Source organism: Nasonia vitripennis, chromosome 4 (assembly GCF_009193385.2).
Source record: "Nasonia vitripennis strain AsymCx chromosome 4, Nvit_psr_1.1, whole genome shotgun sequence".
Taxonomy (NCBI): Eukaryota; Metazoa; Arthropoda; class Insecta; order Hymenoptera; family Pteromalidae; genus Nasonia; species Nasonia vitripennis.
In genome coordinates, this window is record NC_045760.1 from 25304066 (window position 1) to 25316488 (window position 12423).

The window sequence follows — 12423 nt, forward strand, 5'->3', positions numbered from 1 at the left end:
AAGTTGTTAAACAACAAAAAAATGTATACTTAACCTCAAAAATGAATTAAATCAGCTTTTTATCTGAAACTTTTTATTCGTCATTATGATGAATAGAATTGCCTAATGTGAATGTAAAATCATTACTTGTTGTACCTTGACTTATGCAATCTCTATTATTAAGTATATCCCACAAATCTACCTATCGGTAGTACTACTTTAACGGTGATGAGGAAACATAACCTTAAAACTGATGATATCTAATTGCATTCGTTTGTACCCGTTAATGATGATGAACATAACCTAAGAATTACTAGTACAATCATCGTCGAATAAACCAACCGCACAATTTTACAGAAAATTTTACAAACTCGTGTTCGAAAGCAGTGTGCATCGCAAGTTCCGATATAACGACCATTTGTTTCCTTCACTTTCCGAAGATGCTTCGACTGAATAAGAGGAACGAGGCAGAGCTTCGAGAGAGTTTCCCTCCCGCTTGTTGCGAGAATAATGGGTTACGAATGACCGAACTATTTTCGATACAACAGCTCTTCTCCGTACTCTTAGGACATCTTAATTAAAAGTTTCTCATCAGATACCAGATTATTGGATCTAGTGCGGCTTCTAAAGAGAATAGCAAACTATGCGCGGAAGAGCTGGCTTCTCTCTGTTGTTATATACGTATATACACCGAAAATGCATGAACTTTAATGAAAGACGATAAATATAGACGATGTAATAGTATGAGAAGTGACAGATTAAGAATGTTAAAAGGTTCTTTACGATGTCCCGTATCAGTTTCGCGGGAACTTTAAATGGCTCGATTTTTAGTCCAATTATTTATTTAGGTCTCAACTCGGAAAATACTGGAATAATGAACTGGCCAAAGTTACTCAGCGTGTAATAATAGCATTTTCTTCATCGAGCTTTTTTCCATCGTGATTCGGTCTTATGCTCGCCCACCCATAAACATCAGGAAAGAATATACAACGAAACTTTGTTTACTACTTAAAACTACTCGCGAGTGGCTCGAGGGCGCGCTAAACTTTCCTATTTTTAATTAAAAATAAAAAAAAAGAACGAAATTATAATTCCGAGATCCCCTACATCATTCTCGCGTTAAGCGTCCATAAGGATTTTTTTAAACTTCCACATAAATCCGTCCAAACCGGCCCTGCGCTCGCTCATCTCCAATGCAATTTCATCTTGACACATTTCCAAAGAGATATATGTGCTCGCGCTTAACTTACTTTTTACGATTACAATATACGAAGGACTTTCGGATTCAAGCACCGGAGCTTAAAAGACTCCCGCGGGCGGAGTGTATTCCCGTATTGAAATCGCGACTGCCATTAGAAAGCTTTCTCCCTAAAAAGTACAGTGAAGACAAAAAAAAGAAGAAGTGACTCGTTGCTGGCGAAAAGATTTGAACATCACACCTATATGCAGCGGGTTTTTAAAAGCTAAAAGCTCGACCTGAAAAAGCACGCGAAAAACGCGAGTTTTAATCAATAAATATATCGCTTCTGTCCATACAACAGCGTCTATCTCCGAAGAAATAAAAAAAAGAAGACAAACAGCCAGTATCGATTCTTCGGCTCGCAATTACCGGTGTACATAGCTACAGCTTCTCATCGGGGGTCCTGCAGCGGATCGTCCAGCGGAGCGTTTGAGGAAATCTGTCCCGACGAGAGAAAAGAAGCAAAGGAAAACGTCGCCGGCAAAAATCGAGCGAGAACTAAAAAGTGCCTGGCGTCGTCGTCGTCGTCGTCGCTTGCTCTCTCTCTCTCTCTCTCTCTCTCTCCCTCTCTCTCTCTCTCTCTCTCTCTCCCTCTCTCTCTCTCTCTCTCTCCCTCTCTCTCTCTCTCTCTCTCTCTCGTCGCCGGCCTCGTTCGCGCCATTAACATAATGATTTCGCTAAAAACGTCACTACCTTTAACACAGCCTAGGGGTGGAAACGGCCAAGACACTAATTTTAAGGAATGTCTCTGCCTCTCTCTCCTCCGCGGAAAAGGGATTATAAGTACTCGGTTTCTCTTCCCTACTCTTCTGCATCCCTCACTGCTGCTGCTGCTGCTGCTCTTCTCTGCCTCTGTATTATGGAGCGAGCTCGCGCGTTTTCGGATTTTAAGCCGCTAGTGGCACTCGAGGGACTTAAACAGGAAAGAGGAAGAGGGTGGGAAAGACTGGCGTCTATAGGTATACACAATACGTACACCTATATCCACGCACACATCTGCAGGCTGGTGTATATCGTGGGAGGATGGCTTTCGAGGGGTGCAGCGATGCTCGCGTTATATGTGTCTATGTGCGCGCGCGAGGGAGGAAAGGGGTGATCGAACTTTTGCGACGTCCGCGAGTCGAGCGCCCCTTTGACGGGCTTAAATGCCAGACACCAGCCGGTCGCGATGCGAGTAATTCACTTTTTTTTCGAATGGAATATACGTTTAGCAAGGGTAATTATTGTGTAACGATCGCGACGGAAATTGGGATTTCTTTTATAATCTAGGTTTTCAGGTTTTAATACGCGAAAGCGACGCCAGGTGGCGCTTGGCTGAAGGAAAATAGTTATTTTTTCGAATATTACTTCTGCACACGTTCCATCAGGAAGATGCAGAAGGCAGTGTATAGTGCGCGCGAAGCTCTGATTAAAATTCAGTGCTATGTTCTCTATACAATATATTTTATAGTCGCGGATATTTTAATCAAGCGAAAAGTTTCCGAGCGCCGGTATGGAAAACAAAGGAACCATGTCAATATCCCATACACACATACACACACACACTCTCGAGTCGGAGCATAGAGCATAGAGCACGCATTAAGCTATTAGACAGGCTCTCTCGCGAATATGAAAAGCGAGAGATGAAGACAGTCTCTCAAGCCTAGATAATATAGGCCTAGAAATAGGGCCTGGAGAGTGAGAGAACGAGTAAGAGAGAGATAAGGCTATTCGATGGCAGCTGTTCCACATTTGAAGGATGGATTCCTCGGTCGCTTTGTCGCCCCGACAAAGGAGCCTCTCACGACAAAAGCAGAACTCACTACTGTGTGTGTCTACCTCTCTTTCTTCGCTCCTAAGCAACTACTGCTCTGCAGACGCGTATGTCTGTGTGCGTAGTCTTTCTGCATCTGGAGGGATACATTCACGTGCGTGCGGTTCACGCCTCCCTTGCTCCGTATATATAGACTCGGCGTATTATAACGTTCGCGATGCGCTAAGTAGGATGGGAAAAACGGAGATGCTATGGCTGACGGGGTATTTTATTACGAGATGATGCATCTTTTTTGGGGCTTGTTGGTAATGTATTTGTTTCTTTGTTTCCAGGATGGACGGATGCGGGGCACTGCTCGTCGTTCGATTGAAGATGACTGGATATACTTGTTGGAATAAAAGGTAAGCAAACGTTTTATTTCAAAAATGTTAAACTTTCCGAAGCCGAAGCCAGACTCGCGACGATGTTGAAAACTCTCGGAAACGAAAGACGCGAGCCGATAACCGAAAAATTAAAAATTCATCTCTCCTGCACACACAGCACATACGAAAAAATAAGGAAACGAACCGCAAAATCATCAATATTCATACGGAAACGGCTCGACGCGTCGCGCAAAGCTCGCTCGGCTCGGTCTCTCGCATTAAATTAAAGCAATTTACAAATTCCGCGCGCCGGAGTAATCATTAAGGCCAGCCAGGCCAAAAGAGCTCTCGGGGAAAAATTCACGAGAGATCGATCGGCATCACTTTTTCATCCCGCGACTAACTACTGCAGCAGAACTTGGGTCACTGCCTAACGGAGAAAATGGAGAGAGTGAGAGAGAAGTGTACAATGCTTTGCGGGGGAGAACGACGAGGATAATTAACGATCGGCGCATAGCAGTCGAGACTGGAGTCCCAGGTGCTACTTTTGCCGCGGCGCGACCACGAGATGGCTAAGAAATGGAGGAACGAGAGAACCGAACTACAAATAAACCCTCGTGTATAGGCTGCTGCTGGTAGTGAGGGCCAAATGCCCGACATAATGCTCTTTTGTTAATTATGAAGAGAGAGAGAGAGAGAGCGGGGAAGGGAGGCTTTAAGCGGCCAATGAATTATTATGATTACGGCTGTGTATACACGAGCCTCTATGTGTGTCTATGTGTGCGGGTGGTGTATAACGTGTATTTATGAATTTAGATGGAATGAATAAGTGGAATGAAAGCGTCGATTTACGGACTGATTTCAAATACAAATTTTTCTCCGCCGGCCTTTTGTTGCCCCTTTGTACAGCGCTAGCTCGCCCTTTATTATTTCGGAGGATCGTTAATTTTTCCGGCTTTTCGCGGTATTCTGTAACTCTTTGTGATTTACTCTCGTTCGACGTTTTAATCAGGTTTTTTAAAGCGAATTGATACTTTGTGTTGTTAATTATAGACGGTAATGTGCACCGTAGAAAATTTTACGTTAAATCAGTTAAGGGTTTCATAAGAAGCATAGAACCTGTCTACTGCGAATAATTATGCTTTGATCATGTTTGCTTAATACACTTAAATTTTAAGCTTATTATTATTTTTAATATGTTTAAATACAGCACGCGTGTAGCAATTATTCCAATTCAGGTAAAAAAATAAAAACTAAGCCAAGGATAACGTAGAGCATTTAGAACAAATAATTTTAGGCTTGATAAATTCGAAACAGAAAAAAAACTATAATCATTTCAAAATTTCTGAAGCCAAAATATTTCTAAATAATTAAATAAAATGCCGTTTTAGGGCCACAAGTAAATCCACAAGAGCAACAAACCATTAAGAAATCCATCCAATCCTCCGAAGCCGCAGCTATAATAAGCCAAGAGAGCTACTCAATCGCATTAGCCATACACTTGATTCAATAATCATCAGCCTCCGCAGCAGCGAACGCCACCTATCCTCCTCCGGCAAAAGCACCTACTCCTCGATTGAAAAAAAAGCTATCCATAGACATCACACTCCCCAAAAAGGAAAGCTTTCACCTCTCCATATAATAACAAACAAATAAAGCCTGCACACACGACTATACCTACTCCTACGTCGTACACAGAGAGAGCTGCGAGTCGCCTACTCACACAGCCGCAAGTCACGTACCTCCTCCCACGCACACAGAGAAACGTCCAGACAGACACGAGGGTCAGAGCCATCAGAAACGCGATAGCGCGCACAATTATCTCTCAGTTTAGCGCGGACGATTCGGCCGACGTGAGCTCGATTTTTCGCGCCTTTGCCTTGGATTCAGCTATACATAATATACAGTCATACATAAAATACACGTGTGTGTATCGAGGAAGTGTTACTCCGTCGTGGGATTTCGGATACGTGTGCTGAGCGATCGAAATGTTATAAGCAGGAAGTTCGACAGTTATATGTGCGTATATCGATGGGACGTGCGAGGAGGAAACATGGCCGTGTGCTAGCTGTAAGTGAATAATTCTCGAGTTTATTTTTATTTCTCTTTTTTTTACACACGCAGCTGTAGGTTACAATAGAGACGAATTTCGAAGCATTGCCTCGCTCAATTTTCTGATTATAATCGGCCGAGAGCTGGTCCGTCGAGATTTTTAAACGAGCGACACTGAGCAGGAAGCGAGTGATACAGCGCCTAAAATGCATCGGGGTCGGGTCAGTTTTTCAACGGGTCGAAACGCGATTGTTTTACAGGGAGAGCGCGTACGGTCGTGAATCACCGTGATAATTCTCATTTCGGTGTACAGCGAGCGTATAATCTTCTTTAAAATAAACGAGGAGTAGGCGCAGCAAAACAAGGAGAGTTACGGCAGACACACTAACTAACGGCAATGAGAGAATTAAATTTTTCATTGTTATGCATGGTCAAGTAATTCCTTGTTTACCGCAGTTATCGCGAGTAATAAACAGACTTGTTGGCGCGTAAAAGTACAAGTTCCCCCGCAGCTGCGCGAGTCTAATTGATAGATACCGCCGCTATACGAAACTTTGATCTTAAAGCACTTCTTTCGTTATCATCCCGAACAGTTGCGCCAATAACTCGCTTTTCAAAGTGCTGCTCTATATTCCTCCGAACTGTATTAATGAAGACGTTAATATTTCACAAGATCCCTATTGTCAGTTCTTATCTGCAATTAAAAAAAAACTTGAATGAATCCTCTGCATTGAGTAACTCTGGTCTCGCAATCGAACTGACCGAAGAAATAATAAAGTGAGATGGATAGAAAAAATAGAAATTTCAAGCCTCCGACAACAAATTCGTTTTTTTAATTAGACGCATCCCTCGCCGCCTCGTTTATTAAACGGCTGCTGTCCGCGCGCGCGTGATAATTCCTCTGACGCCCAACGCTTCCGCCTCCACTTTAGAAAGCCGAGGAGGAGAGATGGAAAAAACGCAGCGGACGACGTCGTAGACGACGGCTAGAAGTCAAAATTAGAGAGCGAGAGGAGATTAAGAAAGATGTTGGGAAAGACGAATACCCCCACGCGCAGGAAATGAGCAGGGTAATAGTGCGTTATACGAGATTGGTTTTGAATTTTTAGGTATATTAGTCTGCCGATGCAAATTTGAAAATAATTCCGTTATATAATTGTATGAAATTTCACGTGTGGATGCTCGAGTGACCCCGTCGAATCGATGTTATTTCCAGGAGTCGTGAATGTGTAGTTTGAATAAATCTGTTATTCAAATCGTTTCGTTCTTGCTCTTTAGCACATCCAAAGTCGAGCTCGAATCGAGGGGGAAAAAATTACAACGAGAGAGATGAGTCGCGTACACTCGGTTTGATGAAAATTGAAGTAGACCGGCCAGTACCATTATAATGCTATTGTGTACACTGTTAATAAAATTTTCAGACTCTTAATTAAGGCTCAAATCCCGAGTAGAGCCGGACAAAGCACGTGTAGTCGCATGATATCATCAAAGTGCATAAATGGGTCAGTCCGTTTCACGCAGTCATGTACGCATTTGTTAGATTCACGTTGCTCGCGTTATGTAATTGTCGCTTTTTTTCTAACCGCTCTTTTTTTGCATTTTCAAAACGGCGGCAGGTTTTTACGATCGTTATTTTATGGGATATGTGTGTGTGTGCGTGTGTGTGTGTGCTTCCGCTTAAAATCGTTACGACACGCAGTCGTCATTTTCGAAAGGCCTTTATTTTCATTCTATTATACGGTTGCGGTTAAAATTAATATTGAAAAAATTTCCTCGTGAGCGACATTGTAAAGCGATTTTAAAATTCAATTCAGGCAGGCTTCGTTTTTCAAAACCACCAAAGTTCAAAGCATATCAACGAGAGCATATGGCTTTACTATCAGAAGTTCGATAAGTATATACAGCGAGATAATTCTCAAAAGCAGCTCTAGCAGTACGAAACACCGAAAATACGTTCCCCTCGCGTAAAAAATCCTGGCCCCTCGAAAACTGACCAGATTCCCAGCAGCAAACCAAGCGTTAAAGCGCGATAACAGCCGGAGAAACGCGATCGACTCTACAAAACGAGGAATCGAGCGAGAGCAGAAGCAGAGAAAAAAGACCTCCACACCATATACCATCGCGCGACTGCTATACATGAAGCCTCGACTGCTGTGCGCTGTAGAGGCTAGAAGGAAGGCACTAAACACTCTCGTTACCGGTTAATTCGTGCAATTGATGCGACTCTGCGACTCTCATCGTGTGCTGTGTGTCTACACCGAGCGAACGAGCAAGAGAGAGAGAGAGAGAGGGAGAGAGAGAGAGAGAGAGAGAGAGAGAGAGAGAGAGAGAGAGAGAGAGAGAGAGAGAGAGAGGAAGAGTGCGATGCCCCGGGGCCGAAAGTCATTTCGCCCGTGAAAACGAATATTCGCCGGGCTTTAATTCGACCCAAATCGGCCGAGATTGCTGCAGCTGCCGCGATAAGGGCGAAAAACAATTAGAGCCGTCGTCGTGCGGCTTTCGCTACTTAGTTTGTTAACAGGCTTAACTCGATTCCGGACTTTTTTATTTCTCAGCCCTGCGACGAGAGCAGAGAGTTTGTTTTTCGTCGATTATCCGGGATTACGCTGAGGGATGTATACACCCCGCCGTCCTCTGCTGTCTCCGACGCAAGGCGTTTAAGGGATTCAATTATTTCAGGAAATACATACACACACAGCGCAGCGGGACGATAATATAATGTCGGTTAATTGACTTCGAGGTCACGCGTCGTCGAAAGCCGTCGCTGAATATTAATCGAACGACTGAAAATTGGGGCGATTCGCGGCGGCCGCTGCTGAGCTAGATTCTGTACTGTTTCGAGCTGCGGTAAGCATATAGCTCCTTTGCTATGCATCGACTGGAGGAGAAAACTTGTGATTTCCCGCCGGAAGCGCGCGATAACGCTGCGAAAAAAAGAACACGAACTCGCACTCTTTTTTTCTCCAGACAAATTAAAAATTTTCCACTCTCCCGCAAACGGCCAATTTCCTTTTCAAATCAGCCGCCCCTTTCCCCCGCAGCACTGTGTGAGAGCAAACAAGCCGTGGTCGTGGAGAGAAGTAGTGGAGGAAAAAAGTCGCGATAAGCGCCGGAGGCAGGCCACGAATTAGAATTTTTTTCACATCAGAAGAAGCTGCTAATAACCAGGGCAAACAACTCGTCGACTCGACTATGGGGGGAAAATGAGGAAAAAGATCAGCCGAGCTACGAGGGAGATAAATATATATACAGGTATCGATGAAATTCGGGCGAATGTCACGCTGCGAGAAAGATACTGCTATTGTGCTTCGGCAAATGTTTGCCCGGTATTTACTTGGGATTTTGTTTAATTTCGGCTGCTGGCCATGAGGTGATAAGGACTTTGTCATGGTGTGCAGTGTACGATGTTTTTCGAAGGAAGATCGAGTCGTTTAATTAAAATCGCGATGTATCGAGGACAGTTAATCGAATGAAAAGTAGTCTCTTTGGTGAATGTAAATTGAAAGGAAGATCTACAACGGGATGGTTTAAATTTTTCGTATCAGCTCTCGGGAGCTCTAAATGCAAGCTTAATGCTGAAATCCGCTGGCTTTTCCATTTATACAATTATTCGTTCCAGGAAGAGACGGCAGGACTCGTCAGTTTTATTCTCTCCTCGTCCCGCTTCGGTCGAGTTTATAAAAGTCGCTGAAAATTAAAGCCGATAAAGTTCCGAGGCGCCGAGTAAAGAAATGTCCGGAATCTAAAGAATTTTATAATTGTAAAATATAATTATACGGGGAGTTTAGCTCCGGGTTCTACCTTGGGGATTAATTAAATCTTCTTGTTTAACTGTGCAACGTTTACCCGCAGCCGGCCGCGCGCGTCGACAAACTCGAAAAAATCAAGCTCCAAGCGATCTCGTGAAATTTTCAGTAGCCCGACGCACATCGCCACCTCGCTAACCTCAAAAACGCATCGAAATCGCATTATGCATCACCAGCCCCTCTCTCTCTCTCAAAGCAAACATTTTCCATTGCAGCCCGCAGCAGCCACAGCGGCATCATCGTCGTATAATACGCTCGAATAAAGCGTAACCAGACAGCTCAACAACGCATAATTAAAATGTTTGAAACTCCCTCCCCCTAGCGTCGAAAAAAGGAAGCAGCAAAACACGGTTAATCCACGGCGCTGCTGCTCCTGATGCTGCCGCTGCAAAAAACGCGCAGCGAAAAAGAAGCTACGGCGGCGAGCGGTGCGTGAGAAAGTAAGAGAGAGAGAGAGAGAGAGAGAGAGAGAGCCTCCGCAGCCGAGATAATTAAAAAGCCGGAGTAGGATCGCTGCAGAGCTCGCTGGATATTAAAGCGTCGAAGGGAAAAAGCCGGGGCGGTCCTTATCGCTATCGCGGGGCCACTTGGCCACCAGCCGCGGAAATCGCCTTCATATATGCGCCAGTCGGCTGATGTTTACCCTCCGCTTTTCGTACGTACGTGTGTGTGTGTGTTTCTGTGTGTACGTGTCCTCGAGAAGAGGCTACGTCTATCCTCTATACGTGTTCTACGCTCGCGATGAGAGTCTTGACGCGCCTCTATGATGTCTATACGATCTCTACCCAGTCAGAGCAGCTTTTTTCCTCTCCTCTCTTTCGAGGCTCAGCTCTGGATTGCGGGAAGAGAGACGGCCCTGTGGATTTTTCGGATTTTTTACTTATACGCTCCGAGAGCGGCGTATTTATATTACACACACACACACACTGCTTTTTGCACTAGTAAACGCGGTAAACAGTTAGCGATTATGTGCGGATTGTTTTTAACTTTTTTTCATTCAAAGCCCGCCGCTCGAGTATCTTTCGGAGTGATTGAGAAAATAAAGTTTCGCCGAGCGCTGGAAACGGATTTAATTTCTATGTTCATTTCATTTCATAACCTCTTTAGCGCATTGAGAACGTACAAGCAGCGCCCCTAGCGGTACTTTCGAGCACTAACTGCTGCAGACGGCGATCCTTAGCTGTTTCTGAAAACCGAAGCGCATGTACAGCCGAATTCGCGGATGTATAAGTAGGCTTTTGAATTCCTCCCTCGGGTAACAGGGGATCGGTTCAATTGACCACGACTACTGCCACCAACGGCGTAACTATAAACTTTGTCATTATTACTTCGGCTCCACGAAATTACCCTTAGAATTCGGCGAAACTATCCTCCTCTTATACAACCGGGGTTGGGTTTCCGATATCGCCTGCTTCGGCCCACATTCTGACTGCACCGAATGTATATAGTATATAGGTACACGCGAAAGATCGGGCGTTCATTTTCAAAGTTCACGAGTGCCTATGTGTGTGTGTGTATGTGCATACGAGTAAACTCTCATCCTCTCACGCGGTACATACTGTAAGCTCATCTTTGCTTCGGCTGACCTTTTCGAGTTGAGCATCATGAGCCGCAGCATCAATGAGAATGAAATTGTCTTTGTAGGTCAGCCGGAGATTTATCTCGGGCTTTAATGTGGTTTTGCTTTATTAGCGTAATAATGCGGCTATCTCGCGCAAGCTTTCGTTTCAGAGGAATGTCACTTACATACGCGGCCCAGTTTCCCCGCGCGGCGATGTATATTTACGTCTCTCTCTCTCTCTCTCTCTCTCTCTCTCTCTCTCTCTCTCTCTCTCTCTCTCTCTCTCTCTCTCTCTCTCTCTTAATGACAACGCGTATAACACACGACATTATATTCGCGCGTATAAACGCATATAATATTCGCTCGACTAGACAGAAAAGCTATTTTAGCTCACCGAGCAACTTTGCTATTCCAGAATCGGAGGTCTATGTATATAATACCAAAGCCCGGCGTGGTGAACTTTGCAAAATTTAACGAGGCTTCCTCGATCAATGTTTCAGGAGCTTCCAAGAAATCCAACTTTAAACACACCCTCTTAGGCGAATATTCGATAAAAATAAATTTGCGATTCCGGCTAAAATAAAAGAGTAGAGCGCTTAATCCAAGCCGCACGCGGAGTAATCACCCCGGCATTTCCGCCAGAGCAAGCCGCTTCGACAGATACGAAAATTGCATTTGTCGCGCAGGCACCCCGCCGAAGCTTACAACGTCACGTAGTGCAGTGTATACACTCTGGCATAGCATCCGATACACCTATATACATAGGCTATGGGCCTCTAGGGCGTATACGCACACACTGCAAGCTCGCCCGCTCGCGCAGCGCGATATCGTAATTAATGCATCACTTTAGCCCTCGTAAGCCGCTCTTTTGATCGAGTCAGCCATATATAGCGCAGACGAGAGCTAAGGCTCGTCCGGGATGGCCCTCTGCTGGATACCTTAGCGAGTGACGTGGCTTGTGTTCGAAATGTCCTTGGCGAACTGGGGGAAGAGTTTTATGGGTTTCTCTCGATGCGTGGCGGGAATGATGAATAACCGTTTTCGCAACATTTTTGTTTGTTTGTTTGTTTTAGAGCTTTGCGCTTGTTTTCAGCCGAAAGTGCATCCAGCGAGTTTCGTATTCAAAGGATTTTTAATTTCCATCAACCCGAGAGTGTGTAGCGCGCAAAAAAGTAAAATCCTTTCACATTTCCATGCACTTTCGGCTCTCTCTCTCTCTCTCTCTCTCTCTCATCATTTGTGTACGCCTTATTAGCTTAATGAAAATGCAGCTCGCAAAACTTCCAGGCTTATAAAAACCCGTGACACACCACGCGAAGCTTTCAAATTCCAGCCGCGCGCACACGTGTCGTCCAAAATTTGATCGCCTTTCCTACACTCGGGACGGCAATACATGCGTCATTGATGGCCGCAGCATGTATATGTATATATAGTACACGCACACTCGGTCTCTGAAATTGCCGTATATATATATATATATATATATATATCGCTCAAGTGAGACAGACGGAGTGTCCCGGTCTCCTACGTTGGCATAGCAACCAGTATCTACATCTCTCGTCGCCTCTCTCTATTTATCTTCTTCGGTTCCTTTGCGCGCCAAGAGCGCATCAGCCGTCCCGAAAACATTGACCTTTAAGTGCGACGCAAGTACTTAGTGCCGATTTACT

General features: G+C 44.6%; 1 protein-coding gene and 1 long non-coding RNA gene across 3 annotated transcripts in view; one reads left to right on the top strand and one right to left on the bottom strand.

Annotated features, from left to right (window-relative positions):
• The window catches only part of LOC103315356, a 144462-nt gene that overhangs the window by 125385 nt on the left and 6654 nt on the right, over positions 1–12423 (bottom strand). The window lies entirely within an intron of this gene.
• Positions 1–12423, top strand: part of LOC107981358 — a 37876-nt gene that overhangs the window by 16985 nt on the left and 8468 nt on the right. For both annotated transcript variants that reach the window (XR_004227675.2, XR_001729358.3), the window contains exon 2: positions 3305–3373. This is a non-coding gene — a long non-coding RNA (uncharacterized LOC107981358). The remainder of the gene's footprint in view (positions 1–3304; positions 3374–12423) is intronic.